The sequence below is a fragment of the Adiantum capillus-veneris genome, chromosome 1, assembly GCF_014529385.1.
Source record: "Adiantum capillus-veneris isolate H3 chromosome 1, ASM1452938v2, whole genome shotgun sequence".
NCBI lineage: Eukaryota > Viridiplantae > Streptophyta > Polypodiopsida > Polypodiales > Pteridaceae > Adiantum > Adiantum capillus-veneris.
In genome coordinates, this window is record NC_140931.1 from 82,418,696 (window position 1) to 82,437,971 (window position 19,276).

The window sequence follows — 19,276 nt, forward strand, 5'->3', positions numbered from 1 at the left end:
AAAGTCATCTAGGAAGTCTGTTACCAAATCCTCCCCCTTCTTTCCTTTAAATGTTGGAAATGCTACACTTGCCATGATTACTGAGAGAGAGCTAGAAAGACACACTGCTTAACTTGCAAAAGTTTTTTTCTTCTTTACAAGGAGGCGTGTATACCCTCTTATACTAGGACATAGATTAAAACTTCAAACGGTACATTGCCTTGTACCAAAGGTAGGACAAATGGTTGATCTGATGCCAGAACCTCAAAAAATCTCTCCCCACCCGGCATGGTGTCAATGACGTGCTGGTAGTGAGCCTTCAAATCCAGTATTACCTTGATTGAGCGTACACGTGTTGGTATGTGTGATCTGTCTTGAGGTAGGTTGTACTGATTCATGTGAAGCTTAGAGGTGCTTAGTCACTGTCCAAGCTTGTGGGAGAGGGTGGTGTTCTTTCCTGAAACAAACTCAGTAGATCCCTAGTTTCTCTAGTGAGAGTGTGAGCCAATGCTTCCGTTATCTGTGCTGCAGCATCAGGTGCGACTTGAAAACTGACTGTGATAATTACCTCGGTGACTTGAGTTACCCGATTCTCAAAGTAGAATAGTGCTGATTCTCTATTGTGTAGAGCTCCTTCCATTTTGTTGTTGTGGGTTGGTTGTAGGTTGCGGACATGGTTTCGACCTTCTCCTTCTTCTTCTTGGCACTTGGCCTATGTATATCCACTGGGTTTGGCGTGTTGGCTACCTCTCCCACTGCAAATCGATTACCGTTACGCCTGGCACTTGAGCTTAGATGGAGATGCGGAGTTCGTCTAGTTGTGCTTGGAGCTCTTCTTCTTCTGTCGTCCAATTAGCAAATCCTGCTAGCCATTCATCCATTCACAATAGTTTAAGGGTTTGAGTCTTGTAAACTGAAGGGTTTCATGAAAAGATCCTCCGTGGGGCCACCAAATGATGGGAGCAAAGCGAACCCCGAACCCCGACGGCCTCTAAAACACCGAGGACCGAATGGCGCGCCTCGAGCCTGTCATGGTAAAGCAAACAGGGGTCACCACCTAGCTTCAGCAGCTAGGACGCAAACAACACACCACCATAACAAAGTTTTCATCCAAGAGAGATGGATGCTTGGGAGTAATGATGAAGAGGAAAGGGAATGAGATCAAGTGAGAGAGAGAGAGAGAGAGAGAGAGAGAGAGAGAGAGAGAGAGAGTGAGGGAGGGGGTATAGCGGCTTAGTACTTAGGCACCACAAAAGGATGGCGAATCCGCACACCCTTCACACATACACAAGCTCACTCCAAAACACAAGACTAGGTGGCGATTCCGCACACCTCACATGGGCAAAACATTGCAAGAAAACATACTCACAAAACCTCAAGCTTTATTTAGAGAATAAGGCGATGAAATGGGGAGCATAGGGTAGGGGAATGAGAAGGGAGAGAGTGGTAGAGCACATGGCGGATAGGTGGGAGTTGATGGCGAAGACTCGCACGAGGATTATGGCCATCATCATTCATTTAGTTGCCCTTCATCTTCCATAGCCAAGGGTGTAGAGGTCATGCTCAAGACAAGCATGGTGATTGCGGTGATGGTGATGGTGTGTGTGTGTGTGTGTGTGTGTGTGCACTAGGCACACACAGTGCATAGTGTGTTCTTTGGTGATGTTGTGTGTTTTTGTGTGATGGTGACCCCTCTTTATATAGGGGAGGAGGGGGGGAGAAATTCTAGAATTTAGAAATGAAGAAATCATTATCTACATAGGCCATGTGACTGTGGGCCCCACTTGTCTGGCTGTGTGTATATGTGCCAGAACAACAGTCTCATGAGAGAGAGACTAAGAGAGTGAGATGGGTTGGTGAAAAAAAAGTGAGAGGTGACATGGAGAATGAAGTAATTACAAGAGGGGAGAGAGGGGAGTGTGCTCAGAGGTGAATCTGTGTGCAGATGTGTGTGAACACAAGAAAAAAATGAGGTAACCACCGGGTGGGGATGGGTCTGTGGGCACCTTTTTCAGTGAAACTGAGTGTGTGCGAGTGTGAGGGAGGTTATTTAGTTACAAGACAAGAGACATGGCGCCCTTTAGAGAGAGAGGGGGGTATTTGGGTCATGGGATATGATAGGAGAGAGAAAGAGGGGGTGGGGTATACTATTTTGGAAGATAGGGTAAGTTGCATGTGAGTTAGGGTGCATTATTGGTGAGTTATAATGCATTATTGGTGAGAGGTGGGGTAGCTTGAGGGGAGAGAGAAAGGAGAAAGGACAAGGGGAAGAGAGAGGGGGTTGACCTTTTGAGTGGAGGAGAGGAAAAGGGACACCCGGCGGGGCAACAGTGAAGAAAAAGGAGGCAAGGTGGGGATGGGCTACCCCGCAGGCATGAGGTGGCCTATTTTACCTTTCTTATATATTTACATAATCATACTTTATTTTTTCTTACTTTTTCCAATGCCTTTTATCACTCCCTCCATAAGAGGGGGTTTTCATGGGGTGGGGACGAGAGAAGAGGGGTATGGGAGCTTGGCTTGTGAAAAGCCCCCATCACCGGCGTTGCTATGAGCGTCGCAAATTTACTTGTGAATTTACGACGCTCATAGCGACGCCGGCTGGGCTAAAAAAAATAACAGAGAGCGCCCAAAAACTCAGATCTCAGATCTGAGTTTTTTGGCGCCCTCAAGCAAGGAGCAGGTAACGCTCTCCCTCTCTCTCTCTCTCTCTCTCTCTCTCTCTCTCTCTTTCTTCTCCACACACACACACAGACACACACACACACACACACACGAGGAGAGGAAGGAGAGCCAGGTATGCTCCTTCCCTCTCCTCACTCTCATGTTCCCTTCCCCTCTTTCTCTCTCCCTCTCTCTGTCTCTCACACACACACACACACATACAGTGTTTTTGAGAGAGAGAGAGAGAGAGAGAGAGAGAGAGGGAGAGAGAGAGAGAGAGAGAGAGAGAGAGAGAGAGAGAGAGAGAGAGAAAGAGTACAAACATAAACAAAAACGCACACACACATACATAAACAAAGAATGAACACACACATTGAGAGAGGAAAAGAGAGAGAGAGCATGCATAAACAAAAAACGCACACATTGAGAGAGGAAAAGAGAGAGAGAACATGCATAAACAAAAAACGCACACATTGAGAGAGGAAAAGAGAGAGAAAACATGCATAAACAAAAAAACGCACACACATTGAGAGAGAAAGAGAGAGAAACTAATTTAACATCGTAGGAAACTAATTAAAATTAAAATACCTAAAGATCTAGCCGACGAGGAGTTGAGCTCAAGACCTATTATTCAAGAGGGAAATGGCATAGCCAATCTATCATACTTGGCATGGGTGATAGAAAGGTTATACCATTTATCTCTTTTTATTGGCACACACATCCACACACACGCACACACACAAGAAGAAGAGAGTTATAACGTCGTAGGAAACTATCCTAAAAGACGTTAAAGATTAGGTTAGATGTAGACTTACGTTAAATTAGATTTAGGTTTATTTAAGTTAAATTAGATTAGATTTAGGTTTATTTAAGTTAAATTAGATTAGATTTAGGTTTATTTTTAGTTAGATTTACGTTTATTTACGCTAGATTTAGATTTACGTTATATTAGATTAGATTTAGGTCTCCATAGACTGCGATGCCTGCATGAAGCGGGTGAAGAAAGCCCTCAATGGAATATAGGGTATTGCTGCCTTCACTCATGGTGGGCTCCGTCGATCCAAAAGTATTGGTGAAATGTCTTCAGAAGATAGGGAAGAAGGTGGATCTTCAGGGCGGCAAGAGTCACTACATCCCCGACACAACGACCATCTAGACAACCTCTAGTCATTCAACAGCAACTTCAAAGTTAGTAACAAGAGCAAGAACGGTCTAAAGGGCCAATTGCTGTCGTCAGATGTGGATGGAGATGAGGGAGCGTCACCGCCGGAAGTTAACTCTCACATCTTTAGTGATGAGAATGCCAACTCTTGCCGAGTTATGTGAAAAATTATGTGTTAAATCAGTTTTAAGGTTCTTATAATCCCTATTAGTTTAGTTCTTTGTTTTTAATATAACATAATTTAAGTTAGATTTAGATTTATGTTATATTAGATTAGACTTAGGTTTATTTAGGTTTACCCACACACACACACACACACACACACACACACACACACACAAGAAGAAGAGAGTTTTAACGTTGTAGGAAACTATCCCAAAAGACGTTAAAGATTAGGTTAGATGTAGACTTACGTTAAATTAGATTTAGGTTTATTTTTAGTTAGATTTACGTTTATTTAGATTTACACTTATTTACGTTAGATCGAGTCCACGCAAGAATTACTTACGGTTTAGGGTTTAGAGTTAGACGAACAGTGAAAAGATCTACTGTGAAAAGATGTTAAGATGCTGTGAAGTGCTACAACTAGAGAAGAGGCAAAGGGGTTTTGTCCACTACATGCAGTATCATGTAGACGTGGGTCTGTAGATTTCTTGTACCCACAAATATAGGTGTTGACCAATAAAGACGAGATTATAACCCGGTGGTTCTGATCTCTGTGCACCTCTAGACCGAGGTGTGCGGGGATTGGACATGACTAGAGAATGTGAGGTAAAGAGAGAGAGAGAGAGAGAGAGAGAGAGAGAGAGAGAGAGAGAGAGAGAGAGAGAGAGAGAGAGAGAGAGAGATAAGACGAAGAATGCCAATAGAATATTAAATTTATTGTCCAAGTTATAAGATTTTTATCCTCATTATGAGTAGTGACGAGGATGTGGGACCGTCCAACCGAAACACCTATCTCTCAACGAGGGTCTTATGTCCTTGTAATCAATGCAAGCATGCTGTGCGACGGACAAGACGTGTTTCTTTGCAGCACATTCCCGAATTTGGCGAGTTCGATCCATCTATTATAGATCGAGTTGTTGCCAATTATAAATCGTCGGACTCTGACACTGGCCAACAAGCAGCAATCTTGCAACCCAATAGACGTGTTCGCAGGCGCTTTGGTCAAGCAGCATATGTGAGGCCACAAGATGTAGCCTCTGACAGCTCGAGGGATGATCATGCAGAGCACATTCCCAACGAGGCAATGTTTGAGCCCGAGATTGATGAAATGATCGAGACGATCATGGATTCAGAAAGGCTTATCTATGATGATATGAAAAGTGAAGCCGATACGCCATTGTATAATGGAGCACGTATGTCTAGATTGAAAGGACTCCTGGTTCTTCTCAACATGCAGGCAAAGTTTGGATGGAGTGACACTAGCGTCACAGCGCTTTTCAGGTGATCTATTACAATTAGTTTACTTTAATAAAACTCTAAATGTATAATGATCTGATAGATTTTTACACGACTGCATCGTATTTTTATGTTGTGTAGATTGCTTAAAGAGCACATACTACCAGCTGACAATGTGATGCCAGATTCCCGAGATGAAGCAAGAAAGATTTTGCGAAACTTGGGAATGGATTACAATTCTATCCACGCTTGTCCTAATGACTGCATTCTTTTCAGAGGGGAATACATAGACATGGAGAAGTGTCCGAAATGTGATTCCGAAAGATATCGAGTAGATCTCCATGGGACGAAAATTCCACAAAAGGTTTTGCGACATTTTCCTCTGCTTCCTCCCATCAAGCATTTCTTCGAATGTAAGTCCATGGCCGCCCTAGCATCATGGCATGAGGAGAATAAATCTTCGGATGGTGTGCTACGAATTCCTGCAGATTACGCAGCCTGGAAACATATAGATGGAACATGGTCGGATTTTGCCAAGGAAGCTCGAAATTTGCGCTTAGGCCTGGCTATGGATGGCGTAAATCCATTTGGTCAAAGATCAACATCTTACAGTGTATGGCCCGTTGTCATCGTCAACTACAACATTCCCCCGTGGTTGACTACGAAGAAGGGGCACCTATGGCTAAGCTTGATTGTGCCAGGGCGATATAAAGTGGAGAATATAGATGTGTATCTTCGTCCACTATTGGAAGAGCTACAACAATTGTCGATTGGCATAGAGGTGGTGGATATGAGCCGACACACAGGACGACGGAATGCTTTGATCAGAGGCATTCTAATGTGGACCATGCATGACTATCCCGGGCTAACAGAATGCTCAGGTGATCTATTGACACTCCTCACTCAGACACTGTAAATCTTGTTTTTTCCCATAGCTGATCTATTATCATGTGTATACATGCAGGGCTTCAAACAAGCGGATACAGAGCATGTGTCACATGTGGACCTAGACTGAATGCACGTAGGGCGCCCTCACTGAAGAAGCAAATCTACGAAGGTCATCAAGCGTATCTTCCAGAGAATCATGTGTTACGCGATGGCTTTTTGAGAAGAGAGCCACCAACGATGTCTGCACAAGCATGGTTAGAGCAGAAGGAGATGTGCGATGACGGATTGCCTCCAGGGATGAAGAGACTATCTCTATGGTACGAGTTACCATACTGGCCCTGACATATTCAAGAATGTGGGTAATCTACTATGGGACCATCTGACCGGCAAGAAAGATACTTTGGGAGCCAGAGTTGACCTTAGAAATGTGGATCGTATGGAGCAATATTGGCCGCAAACAGCGTCTGATGGATCGATAAAACTCCCTAAAGCACCATGGATTTTCACAGGAGCCCAAGAACGCAAAGTAAAAGAGACCATTCGATCTTTGCGGACCCCCACTGGCGTAATGCACTCGCTCCGAACGTGTTTTACTAAAGAAGGAAAGCTTACCGGTTTGAAGTCACACGATTGGCATAAAATGTGTCAGGTACGTTCATAGTGGACTTTAATATCATTGCATAAAATGTGGACTTTAATATCATTGCTGCACATACTTTACAGTTTATTTTACCGGTTGCCATTGAGGGATGTTTGTCTCTCGACATCCGTAACACAATCTACAAACTTGCAAAGCTGGTGCAATGGATCTCACAAAAGGAGATCAACGTAGACTCCATACCATTCGCCAAACTAAATGCTGCGGAGCTTGTGTGCATGTTTGAGAAACATTTTCCTACTACCATGCTAACCATTCAGGTGCATCTTCTTGTTCACATAGTTGATGAGGTGGAAATAGCTGGCACAAATCATTCCAGATGGATGTTCTTCTTAGAACGTTTCATGAAAACGCTTAAGGGATATGTGCGTCAAAAGGCACGTCCGGAGGGTAGCATGGCAGAAGGTTGGTTGGTATCAGAGTCCCTAGTGTACATTGGAGAGTGGCTAGACGGATTTGATAAAGCCCGGGACACGCTATGGCGAACCATAGATGATGAGCGCATATCTGGGATTGTCATGTGCAATCTCGCTGTTGAGAAGAAGATGACGGAAGATCTAGAGGCTAAAATCAAGATTGTGGAATCATGGCAAAATTTGAACAGTCTAGTCGACGACGTTCCTCTGATACAGATCCTGTGGTGGCGGAACTCACTTACTTCGGCACGCTACAAGAGATTTTGAGGATTGATAACAGAGGATTTTTTGTCGACTTGTTCGACGTGCAATGGTTCAAGATAATCATGGAGGGTCGCAACGCTACTGTGCGTAGAGGAGAGTCTGGTTTTCTTAAGGGGGCAGAGTCTGGTTTTCTTGAGGTAAATAGTTAACATCCCCCTTTTACAAGTTATGCTGAGTTATGCGAGGATGAGAGAGAGATCTCTTAAAGCCACAAATATTGTATTTGAACAATTTTGCTCCGTGTTGTAAAAGCTCTGGCTCTCTAAGTACCTGTCATGGTGTATAACGCTCTTTTCTACTCGCGCTCACATCTTTTGATTGAAAATTCTGAGTTTTCGACTTGCCTCTTCTATCACTCAATTCATTGCGTCATTGTATTTATATGCGTCATTACGTCATTGTATTTAATGGTCTTTGCGTCATTGTCTACTCTATTCATTCAATATTAAGTTTAAATATTCGTGTGTTTAATGCAGGTATGGATGATGAGGAGTTTCTTTCTTCTTTGTCACCGCAACAGAGACAGTGGTACGTGGAGCGTCATCGCTCTGGCGCATCATCGCACGTTCCTACTCCATCCGCATCTCCCTCTCTTTCGGAGCATTCGACGCGCTCCGAAGCTTTGGTGTCGACGAGACGATCTTCACACTCGTCTAGACACCGGCGCTCTAGTGGTGGCGGTGGCGGTTGTTGTGGGGATTCCGCCACCGATTCCTGCACACCGCCTCGTGTTCGACGAGGCTCTTTACCCTCCCCTTCTTTGCCCACCCCCACACCAGCCATAGCATCGTCATCTACGCCAGGTTTTGCGCGGCTGACTATTCCTAGCAGCTACACACCTCTACCTACTTCGCCAGGAGCCACCCCACTCGACACTCCTCGCTTCGGGGCCCAGACGCCGGTGGAGACACCTGAGGTCCGTACCCCCATCGACACGCCGCTAGAGACCCCTGCCAGGACACCCAGGTTCACGCGTGACCGGCCAGAGGGCTTGCCTTACTCCGTCGACTTCAGCGGCGGCATCATCATGGATGATGACGGCAAGAAGGTGATCTCGCGCATGCGTGGTCTTTGCTCTCAGCTGTTTAGACACTGCATACTAAACAAATGGAGTGAAGTACCAAGTGATTTAAAAGTCAGAGTCATCAGCATACTTCATGATGAGTTTCCCGTTCCAACACGGGATTAGCGCTTCAATGAAGACCTGATGAAGATTCGAATGCGCGAATACTGCAAACACAAGCGTTCCGAAGTGCAAAAAGCAATCAAGCATGGGTGGAACAGGCCAGATTGGCTGGCCAAAGAAGATTGGAAGAATGCGAAGAAAGCAGCGCGCGAGAATCCCGACAAGTGGAAGCAACAAAAGGATGCAGCCAGAGCGCGAGTAGAGGCAGGGAGCTCGCACCACTTGGGGAGCGGTGGATGGGCATCATTTGAGGCCGATTTTGTAAGTGTTTTCGCATTGCTCTTTATGTTCGATAGTTTAGGGTTTATGAGTTTTTTAATTCTAACATAATGAAATCTTTGTATGTTTTGACAGTGGTCGATGACAGGACGTGATCCCACACCGTACGAGCGCGAGTACGCAGGCAGGAAGGGCTTGAATGCCCTGATGAACATTCTCAGTTCTCGCGGCGGCATGGTTAGTATTAGGGTTTACTCTTTTCTATTTTTTGTATTGTTTTATAAATGTCGTTATATGTTTATACTTACTGAAAGGTGTCTTATTGTCTTTTTTTGTAGAATCCGACAGATACGTCGCTTGGACGCGATGAGACGTCTGACTAGACGACGTCAATTTAGCCGTAGCTAGATAGCATTAGTTTAGGGTTTCTCATAGCTTATGTATCATGAGACGGATTTTATACGTCTTTTTGAACCATGTATATTATTACATTTGTCACCGCAGTTCATTTTGCCAATCAATTCTTTATGCCTATGATGTTGTACAATTGTCATTATTACATTTGCCAATCAATTCATTTTGCCTATGATGTGTACAATTGTCAATTTTGCAAACAATGCGTCCTGTGGGTGACTATTTTGGGTCTATTATCTACCCTTGCACTTTTTTTAAAAAGTGAATCAAGTACAATATGGTTGATGGGTGGCAGGGCATTCAATGCCCTGTCACCAAAAAAAATTTCTCTCGGGCGTCGCTATAACCGTCGCTATTTATGGCTCTGTAGCGTCGCTATGAGCGTCGCTATAGACTTCTGTGTAAACGTCGCTATAACCGTCGCTATGACCGTCGCTATATAGCGACGCCTATAGCGACGCTCTCGTAGCGACGGTTTTAGCGACGCCGGGGGTTATAAAAACCCAGTGTATTTCCGTCCCTAACAGCGTCACAAGAGCACACAACCTCTTGTAGTGTGATATCACTTTCGCTGCCATTGTTTGTAATGTTGTTGAAGCCTCTTCTTGGGAAGCAATGTATTCTTCACATTCCTTGTTGGATTCTTGGTTGTGTGCCACCACAATAGGACCTGGCTGTGCTTTTCATTCAAGAGAACATATATCCTCATGGTCTAGATTGTAATGGAAATTGATAATTTATTATTTTTTGCAGCTCACAGGTGGAAAAAGCATGGCCAAGCTATGGACTATGTGAAAGGACATCCCATTTATGTATATTTCATTATTCAAGTGCTCTTTATGAGCTTCGGCCATTTATGTCCAACCGGCCAGTTTGTACTCATTTTGAGCATTCAAGAAATCTATAAGTAAATATGTGCAAGAGGAAAATGTGGACTCTTGCATGGGGGAGATTGCACCTAGTGCTTGTGTCTTTCTTCTCTCCTATCTTCCCTTCTCTCTCGCCGTGTCGGCCTAGCACTCGTGTCTAGGAGGTGCATCTGCACGTGCTCTCTCGCTCTACCTCGCTCTTTGTCTCTCCCATGCCAGTCTTGTTATAGATTCCTTGCGTACACGATTGTGAAGGTATGTGGATTTGTTAAATTTATCATCATTATGTGCTATTTGTATACTTGTAGAACACTCCGCGCTCTCGTTTATAAAGCAGTGGTATCAGAGCTGAGGCTACGCTCCAGATATTGCAGATTCAGACAATAAAAATCTAAGTTCAATTAGTCCTTCACTAATTTTTAAATAGTGAAGAGATCTAAATAAGATAGTAGAAATGATAATTATATATTAAAGTTTACATAGTATTGATGTATATATATTAATAAGCACAATAAATATCGTAATAGGATCAGTATAGTAGATGAAGAAGAAGAAGAACCAACAGTTTTGTTTGGTTGTTGTTTTGTTTCCTCTTCTCCCCATATGTAAAAATCTAGGAGAATAGGATAGAAAAGTTTTAGTATGGTCGGTAGGGATCAAAACTCTAGCGAGGATATCGCAAGACCCCAAAAGTAACTAGAAATATGTTACAAAGGGAGTTAATGAGACTATATATATATATAAATATATATAATACATAAACATGGCGTAATCCACAAATTGTAGTGCTCATTGGAATCGTATAGGGGGTGGAGCTGTAGTGGACGGCATGTGTAGGTAGTTCCAAGGTGAAATGAATGGAGTCAACAACGCCTAGCCTAAATGGATGTGTCAGTTCATGCGGCAAGTTGCTATAGGATAAGATGCTAACGAGCTACTATCGTGTGTATATTATAGCACAAAATAGTGTCTTCTTTTGTGATCAGACAGAGAAAAGGTGCCCTAATGCCAAGCTTCCATGTGATTTATAAGAGCAATACAACTCCTACAAGACAACACGTACATGCTAACACCATCGTAGGTGCTATTTCCACCTCATCAAGCAACCTACATTACCTAGCCACTTGCATGGTGGGCCATGGGCAGCGCTATATTATCCACCCCAGCATGCGAGCGGTGGCCATGCTGTTGTCACGACTATACTTTGCTCACGTTTACTTGATATCGTCTAGTGTAAGCTATTGCTCTAGATGTCGTGCCCGCCATTACCTTTGCATGCAAAGGGCGTTAACTAGCACCCGCTCAAATGCTTCAGAGATGCTAGGCAAATATGCATCAAATTAATGATAACCATGCAATTTCAGGAGCGCATGTGTAGACCACTAGGGACCATCTTGTGTGGATAGCAATCCCTCAACTCTCACTCCTTACCTTCCACCACCCACCATGTAGGCCATCTTTTCTCCTCCGCTCGCAACCATCCAACCTCTCCCTCTATCTCTTTTCCTCCCTTGTCAGCAGGAAACTATTGCATGCTTCTTAACCCACCACTCCCATACTTTTTGAAGCGCCTCTTCTTAACTCTCTCTCTCTCTCTCTCTCTCTCTCTCTCTCTCTCTCTCTCTCTCTTTGCATGCAGGACTACCTCTCACCTCCAATGGCCATGCAACCCACACATAGTTTTTGTTGTTTTGTCTCCCACTAACACCTTCCAACCAAATTTGATCAGTCCACCCCATTTAATACTACACTCACACACACACACACATCCTTTTACGGAATAGTGTGTTATCTCTCTCTCTCTCTCTCTCTCTCTCTCTCTCTCTCTCTCTCTCTCTCTGAAAATCTTTTGTTCTATATTACATTATTTTACATGTTAACATCGTGTTTAGGAATTCCATTCTCTCGCATAGCATTACACCTTCAATCTATGGATGACTTGGAGCACCCTATCCTTTAGGGCTTGATCTTACAATGAAATTGTATCCCCCAACATTCTGTCTCTAATGAGTGACATAGGCACTGTTTGCCTAAATCCTTTGTTACCGTCAAATGTAGCCATAGTCCTCATTACTATATAAACCACAAAAACCAAACTTTGAGTGATTGTACTACAAATTCTAGGGCATGGTCTTTGTGTGTGCTCACCTTGGAAAAAGTCAATTTGAACTTTGTGATTTGAAATCGCCAAGATGTGGACCACATTCTGCAACTATTTTACAATGCCAAAAAACATGTCTAGCATTCTCATTACCCTTACATCTATTGCATTTCCCATCTGTAAATCCCTTTTTTTGAGGTTACAAGCTGTGGACAATATGCCTGTATATACTTTCCATAAAAAGACTTTGAATTTGAACTGGTTTGGAATTAACCATATAGCAGATAATACATTCAACCACCATTTATTGTGCATATGTAATCCCCACTGTTTATTACATCTTCCATCAATACAAGAACGAGGTAAAGAAGATGAGTAAAAAACTGCAGAAGATGAGTTCCACCAGTTGGCCGTACATCCTAGCAAAGTCCAGTGTCTATGTTTGTCTTCCAAGTTTGGCTGGCCAAGGATAGGTAGGTTGAATACATGTACTCCCAGCTGGTTCCACAGTCCTCTGAACCTGACTCCACATTTGCAGAGACTTGAGAAATTACTGTTATGGCAAGGATGCAAACTGTATGCTGCCCATTAACCTGAGGGTCTGAGGTTAATGCCTCAGCTAGACAACTAGTTAGTTCTTCTTCAGAGAATGTGCCCTTGTCAAACCTTACAGGTGGCATGGATGCTTCCCTAGGATTCAAGCAAAACACAGTGGGTAAAGCCATGGTGCAAAGTGGTCAAACGAGGACCTGAGAGAAATCAATTGAAGTGAGTGCGAAAGGTTGAAGCTCGCAACCTTCAATTCTGAGTGTGAGTAGAATACATGACCTGAACCCTGTTGGGAGAACGAAGCACCCAAGGATCCCTCAACCTCTCACTGTACTCTAGCACATGAGCATACCATACCCTCTCTATCTCGTCACCATTCTCTCTCTCTCTCTCTCTCTCTCTCTCTCTCTCTCTCTCTCTCTCTCTCTCTCTCTCTCTCTCTCTCGGCCTCAGTCGTCTGCAGAGGAGAAGTGCAGGGTTAATTTGAGTGCTCTTGCACCACAAAAAAGTAGTGGAGTAAAGAATCCCCCTTTTGGTAGGTCTTACATCAAGACCTCTCTCCACCATGTTGATCCTCTCTGACATGGATACAATTCCCTCAACTTGCATCGTTTAAATTTTATCTCCTTCTCCATATGCTCCTCCATCTTTTAAACTTGTCACCTTCACCTTAATTTCTATAAAATATATGTCTACACATGGTAGATAAAAGGCTAAAGAGTGCTTCTCCATATTAATTTATCTATCCAACACCAAGAAGACAAAACACTTCTTTCTTTTACATTCTTATATGTAACAGTATAGACGTAGTGAAAATACGGACAAAGATTTAGACTAGTAAGGGAGGTTGGGTACTGATATGGCCACTATGAAACAAGGCCCCCCTACATACTCTCATGTACAAGGCACCTTGAAAGGGCCATGTGATTGATTTCAAGATGGATATTGTACAAAGAAAAATTATAGAGGTCCTGGAGCAACATGCTTGGATATATGGGGATATATTGAACCATGTTCATGACTAGTCTTTGCTCGAGATCCCTAGAAGAAATCGTACATGCTTCTCAGTCTAACTTACTAGTTGTATCGTATTTTGTTTAACTGCTTTTTCTCTCCTTGCTAAGACTATATTATTATTTAGCAACACCCTTTTCATTCCAATGATTGTTTGCTATTCTAATAGATATATATTCTTCCTTGTGTCAGTAGTGTGAACGTGTGAAGTCTATTGTTCATATGTGTATCAAAAATACTCTACACCATAATTCACCAACAAAAAGAGACTAGCTAAGATATAAGCAGGAGTCTAATGATGCTTTAGTGCTTTCTCATTAGGGAAAATATTTTTCTCAACATCTATTCATTTCCCTAATAAGAACAAAGCTTGCATCCTTTTGGAAACTGAAAAGAAACTCCCGGACACCTTGGAAATCAACCTGTATATATACAAATGATTTCCTGGAGAGAGCGAGCACCCTCTCTTTCTCTGTTTGCTTTTCACACTCAGGCAACATGAGCATGGGGAGATTATGCAAAGAGAGATTCTCTCTCTTCTCTTTGGTTTGGCGGCCCACAGAGGTACTCTCCCTCACCCCGCTCTCCGGCTTTGGCCTCGACTTTGGCCTTGCTAGAAGTCCCACCTCAAAACAGCCAGGCCCCCTCTACTCTCGCCCTCAGTTCTCCTGCTTGGCGATCAAAACCGGCACCCCTTCCTGCTTGCGGCTCCCTTGGCCTGCTCGGTATGGCTTCCATAAGCCCTTGTCTCTCTCTCTCTCTCTCTCTCTCTCTCTCAAATGGCAGGGGGACCGAGTTCTTCCTCGTTCACAGAAGGGCCGAGCCCTCGATACTCGCTCTCTCTCTCAACCTGGCGCTCCCATGGTGACTCTCATTTTGGCAACTCCCGCTCTCCCTTGCATGGCTTGCAAACTGCAGCCCTCGCTCTCCCTAGCATGGCTTGCAAACTGCAGCCCGCCCCTTCTGCTCGTGATCCTCCTTTGCAAACGGTCACCCTCTTCCCAATCAACACCCTCTCTCAGGCCACCCCTCGTCCTCGTGACCTTCCAGATGAGGACACGGCCCCTTTTTTGGCCTGCCCAAAGGGCAAAGGCCCTACAGTCACCTTATCTTTTTTTCCTGGCTAAAAATAGGAAAAAATGTTTTTTTTTATTGGCCGAGGATCATCGAGGTGGGTAGGTGGACAGGTGGAGAAGTTGGAGGGAATCCAAGGCGGGGATGATTACTTCGTTTCGTGTGGACAGCTAGGAGGGAATCCGAGGAGCCGAAATCCATTTTGTTTGTGGAGTGTGACTCATGAGGCCTTTCTTGCCCTGCCTCGCTCTCTCTCTTTTCCATGATGTGGTCCTGGTTGCCGCCTCGCGGCCTGAGGTTTCTCCTGCGCAGTTTTTCCCTTCTTCCCTGCTAGCGCAAGCCTGTGGCTCCCTCTCTCTTTGTCATTCTCACGCTGCCTGCGGCAGGAGTAACCTACCTCCACAGATCTCTCTATGGCTCATAGAATTTTTGGCCTGCAAAATGCATTGCTTGTGCCTCCAACAACCACCAAGGTCTCCTGCTTTTCTGAGCCTGCAAAGCCCTCGTCGTCGATCTCTGCAAGCTTCAAAACGGTGGATGGCTCAGGAGCCTTAGCCTCTGCGCACTCAAGAGTTTGCGAGAGCTTGGCCAGGAACACCCACATCATGGGCTGTGCGGCAACCTCAAGCATAAAACACGTTCGGGCTGGTGTTGTGTCTACTAGCGCTGAGTCTGCCCCGGTTTGGTGCTCTCAAGAGTTTGGGAGAGCTTGGCCAGGAACACCCACATCATGGGCTGTGCGGCAACCTCAAGCATACAACACATTCGGACTGGTGTTGTGTCTGCTAGCGCTGAGTCTGCCCCGGGTTGCTCTGCCTACAGCAGTGCCGACCAAGGTGAGTGGATAGTGGGTCATTTTGAGCATCGGATTACTTTGCTCGCAGCACTGACTTTGCCTGGGATTCCTCTATTCGCAGCACTTCCGGCCAAGGTGAGCCACAGTGGGTCATTGTCCTGCTCAGAGAGCATCGGGTCTTGGCTTCTCGACAGCGTTGTCGAGTGATGTTGTGGTCTGTGGCTGTTTTTGTTAGTGTTTTAGCTTCTTTTGTGATTTGTAAATGAAGATCTTTGTGACCTTTGTTTCATGTTCTGCAGGTCAAGTATGAGGAGACATGTCGTGGATTCAGAATTCCACATAGACGAACAAGCGATTTCAGTCTTGAGGATCAGACATATATAGATGGAGATGGTGATGTTATTGCTATGGGTGACGCTCGGGATCTCAAGGATGCAAGAATCACAGATTTTGCATGGAGAGGGTGATGTTATTGCTATGGTTATGGCAAGAATCACAGATTTTGAAGATAGGTTACATTAGTGCCGTTCGAAACAGGGGTTGTAAGATTTGATGTGGTGCCGATATTAAGCTTGTTTAGTGTCCAGATTTCATGTCGTGTTGTTAGAAGAATATTCGTTAGAAGATTGTTCGAGTGTGAGCATCTCTTGTTTTTTTCTGAATCAAAGCTGTGTGCGGGTGTCAGGCTCGTTTTGTGTCTTGGTTTTTGAATCGGCTCTCAGGGCCCACACCGGGCAAGGCTCGCAGTTCTGGGCGTTATGGCAAGATGTCTGTAATTTGTGCATATGTTGTTGCAGTTTAAGATTTGATGTCAAGTTACAAGGCTTTTTCTCTCTCGTCTCCTCTGCTTTCCCTGTCTCTCTCTCTACCTTTTGTCTTTTTGAGGTGCATTAAAGATTAGGACAGAAGTTTTCTCCCTTTTTGGGTTGCCGAGTATTCTCTCTCTTTCTTTCTTGGTCTTACGTGGGTGATTTATTTCCACCTCTTATATGATTACTTTCACCTTGCATCTTTAAAAACCTAGTATTAACGACTCACTCATGAGGATGTCGCTCTTGAGTTGTTACTTAAACTTCCTTTATGAGTCCCTAAACCTGTTAGTTTTTTGAGTCCTCTTTATCAGCGGCTTGGTTAGACTAACACTCAGCTTTATGCATAGTTTTTATGGGTTGTAGTTAACAATAGCTGCTCTCACTTCTCAAGCATTCCAACTCTTGAGGGAAGGAAGCCTCTCTCCTCCTCTCGCTGTCTCCGCCTCTCCCTCGATCTCTGTCCTGCATCTTCATACCTTATACCTTTGCACAATGGATTTTGAAATGGCTGGTTTGATACTCTTACTTGCACCTTTTGAATGAATTGCTTACTTGTTACAGTCAACGAAAAGTGACCTTGAGCTTGAATCTTTCCGTTGTGAATTCTTGTTGGTTGTAGACCTATCTTTCGAGCATGTTCAAAGTGTGCAAGACGCTCAAGCTGCGCATGGCGAGTCTTCGCATGAACTTGTGGAGGGCAACTTGAAGGAAGAAGGTGTGTTGGAAGCTCCGACGCATGAGGCATTTGGTGAGAGAGTTCTGTCTCCTCTCAAGAAACTAAGTCCAAGGGCTTCTCTTAAGAAGCTTTCTCCTTCGAAGGCCATCAGAAAAGCCCTTAATCATGTCAGAGGTATTTTCCTAGCAGCCTTGGCTATTTTTGGCACTGTAGGATAAATTTGACTTGATTGTCTTGCAAGGAAGGCCGTGCGTAAGAGCCTAGCTGGCCTAACATCGTTCTCAAGTAGCGACACAACATTTCCAAAACGTGATGCAATCGTTGAAACTTTTGATTCGCAGCTAGCGTTGGCTCCTAGGACTCCTGTCCTTGCTATTTCTGAGCTTTCTGACGCAATCAACTTTCGCTTTGCATTTGAAGGCAAGGTGCTATGTAAGTATGGAACTTTCAAGATTAGAGAAGGCTCCTTCCCTAAGTTCTTAAAGTCTGATTTGGTTGATAAAGAATGTAAGCACACTACTACTTTTGTTGTGGCTGAGAGCTACATTGCTCAATTTGTGGAGTCTTTTGAAGCCAATGACTTTGTGCGCATTGAGGGGGGGTCAGTAAGGAGAAGAACTTGCAACGACGGTGGCACAAGCGTGTGGGCTTTGTACGCCGATGCGACTACTTTGGTTGTCAAAGATGAGCCATTTGATTGCATCTTGAGTCTTTATCCGGAGCACAAAATCAAAGACCTTGTGGCTGGTCCAGCAGTGGATTTTGTCCCAACTGTTGCGTTTACCGTCACGAAGATTGATGACTCTTCGAAGGGTGATGGTGGCACGAGCTATCGCTTGACAATTGCTGATGGACATGCCTCGCGCGATAGGGCAAGCGTAAGTTGGGTTCTTTGGTTGCATTTTGACTTGTAGGCCAAAAAATTGACAGTGGCATTTGTGTCTTTATTAACTGTCTTTTTTCGATTAGCTTTTGTTTGTTCCCTCTAGAAGAGTGGACTATCATCATATGGTCAATGAAGTGAAAGCAAATGGATCTTACGCATGCGTGGCTCACAATATAAACATTTTCAAGCACCTTGCAAACACTCTTTCAATTGTTGATGCAACTATATTGTGTGCTTTGCCAATCCAACCTGAGAATGTTTTTCGCGGCTTCCTCTCAAAGCAACTAGCAAGTTTGGGTTTTGGGAAGAAGGTGAATCCCACTCTTCATGCTGATTTTCAATGTTTGCTTGTATGTATCTTTCAAAACAGCCAACACTTAATTTAGCGTTCGCATTTTGTGCAGATCTTTAGCACACTAGAGGTCGTCAACGTGAATAGCCTTGGTGTGGAGTACATTTGTGAGAGTTGTAAGGGAGTTCGGGTAAGCCGCCAAGCATCCAACCCCTTTTGTTTCACATGTGACAAAGTGTCGAATGTTCTCAAGGTGCCATCCGTGCAAGAAAAGGTTGCTCTCCAAAATGGATCCGTTGCCAATGTGACTTTGGATGGGAAGGTTGTTGATCAAGTGCTTTGTCTTCGTCGACCTTTTCTCGAACTGTACGATGATAATCTTGTTAGCTTGAAGTCATCTCTTGTCAACCTCAAGAAAGTTGGGACATTCACTGTTGACATTGAAGGGTATGTTTCATAATACAAGTCTAGTGTGCCAAGCTAGTTTTGCTGAAATCTGTTAGAGCTTCTGTTTGTATGTATCTCTTGCAATATATCTCGAGCCTCTTGTATGCAGCCTTGTTTTGGCACTTTTTTGTACCTTCCTTGGCTCATACCGTCTATGACACATACCTTTGTTCTCTCTAAATAACGCTTGTAACTATGATCAATCAATCGTTTAGCTTTGATATTGGTGGTTTACACCTTGGGATAGATCAGGCTTTTTTTTCTAAACATCCATTGAATCAAGATGTTTTAAACTCTCTCATATGCACATTTGATTGTGGCTTCTCATTAAGCACTCTCCTTGAAAAAATTGTTGAGCTTGTTATATGTGACCTTCGCGAAGGAAACATTGGAACCATTAATGTGTGGCTTAAGCCATGGGTTGCTGATTTTCGAAATGAATCCAATAACATTCTAAAACTTAGAAACCTTGTGCAATCATTGTTATGGAGTCGACAGTCTTCAAAGGT

At 44.0% G+C, this 19,276-nt stretch overlaps 1 long non-coding RNA gene and 1 pseudogene across 2 annotated transcripts; both read left to right on the forward strand.

The window, feature by feature from the left end:
- The first annotated feature begins 14,991 nt into the window (after positions 1-14,991).
- On the forward strand, positions 14,992-16,480 carry LOC147465066 (uncharacterized). The gene is made up of 3 exons (XR_015188862.1): positions 14,992-15,694; positions 15,776-15,789; positions 15,954-16,480. It is a non-coding gene; the product is annotated as an uncharacterized LOC147465066 (long non-coding RNA).
- A 364-nt stretch (positions 16,481-16,844) lies between these two features.
- Positions 16,845-19,013, forward strand: LOC147465067 (uncharacterized; annotated as a pseudogene). The gene is made up of 4 exons (XR_015188858.1): positions 16,845-16,977; positions 17,086-18,020; positions 18,112-18,339; positions 18,433-19,013. The product of XR_015188858.1 is annotated as an uncharacterized LOC147465067 (transcript).
- The last annotated feature ends 263 nt before the right edge of the window (positions 19,014-19,276 follow it).